Source organism: Lagopus leucura, unplaced genomic scaffold, assembly GCF_019238085.1.
Source record: "Lagopus leucura isolate 7727_CA_CO unplaced genomic scaffold, USGS_WTPT01 Super-Scaffold_73, whole genome shotgun sequence".
NCBI lineage: Eukaryota > Metazoa > Chordata > Aves > Galliformes > Phasianidae > Lagopus > Lagopus leucura.
This window is the reverse complement of record NW_024962252.1, coordinates 58,327,102-58,328,702: the sequence shown is the minus strand read 5'-3', so window position 1 is coordinate 58,328,702 and position 1,601 is coordinate 58,327,102. Positions and strand designations below refer to the sequence as shown.

The window sequence follows — 1,601 nt, the reverse complement described above, 5'->3', positions numbered from 1 at the left end:
GAATCACAGAATCACAGAATCACAGAATCACAGAATCACAGAATCACCCGGGTTGGAAGGGACCCCAAGGATCATGTAGTTCCAACCCCCCTGCCTAGCAGGGCCACCAAACATACACATTCAGATCAGGTTGCCCAGGACCCCGTCCAACCTGGCCTTAAACACGTCCAAGGACGGGGCAGTTCCTGTAGAGTAACATCAAAAGCTGGAAAGCAAGCAGAGCTATCTATGAGAGACTCAATGAAAGGGACCATGCTAGTACAACCACATCAGGAAAAAAAAAAATAAAAAAAATCAGCTGACCAAAATCTGGTAGAGGAACATGAGCCTCTGGTTAAACACAATGGGGAATAAATCAGAGTAACAGAACATAATAAGATGTAGCGTAGTAGCTCCAAGGACACATTTAAGGACTAAAGACTCATTTCCCTCCTCACAGTCACTGAGATAACAAAGCTGATCAGTTATACAGCATGGCACCACCCGAGTTAGGACTATGCCCAGTTCGACTGGTCTGGAGTCAGGAGCTCCTCAGACAGGCTGATTTACTGGCATAGTGCACTGTCCAAACTCCATCAGGAAGGCTCAGCTCAGTAAATAATCACTATCATCAGCTTGGCTCAGCTACATCTCCTCTAGTTCTGGCAGGAGCATGCATCCTGGGGATTATACTGATTTTTGCAGTGTAAGAGATTCCCTAGCTTTTTCATCTGAAATGGCAACTTCATTAGGATTTAATGCAGCTTCATCACATCAGGAAACAGAAGGCAACACAGCAATTTATTAGGTACTCCAGATACTTACAGCTCACCTAGGGTTTAATGAATCTGACCTGCACTACAGGTTAGTAACAAGTCGAACAAAGAGGCAGCCTTCCTCTTTCAGCCATTAACAGACTAGAAGTTGACCGGAAGCTTTACCCTTACGGTTCATCTATCTTGATCTCTAGCTCATAGGTGCTACTTCCCTCAGTGCTACCATACCCTCTATCCTCCCAGGAAGAAAATCCACTCCTGTTTCACTTTGAAAGCCTAATTCCTGGCTAAGGATACGACAGCAGCAGCTCAGCTACTTTGTTCTAGATTTCTGAATCCCTCAAGATCTCCTCTGAAATCCATTGTACTGCATCTCTAATCAAAGTGCCAGCAGTAAAATATCACACTATTTTCCATTTAATCACTGACTATAGGGTTCTTGGCTTCCTTGTACTACAGCAGCCCTAATTTTAATCTGCTAATGAGAATGGCTGGAACAGGTAGAAATGATTTCAATTCACAGAAAGAATTCTTTATTCTCATTACAGAATTAAAAGGCTCAAAAAATAACATATCAAGTTCTAAGTCATACCTGAAACACTAATAAAAACTACTTTTTAATCAGTATGATTAGACTCGAGGACTGTATTTCAATCCTAGACAAATACTTGCCACTATTTTTCCCTCACAAGTAGTAGAGCTGACATTTTACAATCATACTGATTAGTTCTCTGAGCCACTTTCTTGCATTTCTGAAGAGGTAAAAAACAACGCCTATGCAGGAACTAAGCTATAGTACAGGAAAAAAAAAACAGGAAGGGATTGTTGTACAACAACATATGATTC

The 1,601-nt window shown here is 41.7% G+C and overlaps 1 protein-coding gene across 1 annotated transcript in view; it reads right to left on the bottom strand.

Annotated features, from left to right (window-relative positions):
• IGF2R (insulin like growth factor 2 receptor) overlaps window positions 1–1,601 on the bottom strand; it is a 59,536-nt gene that overhangs the window by 47,632 nt on the left and 10,303 nt on the right. The window lies entirely within an intron of this gene.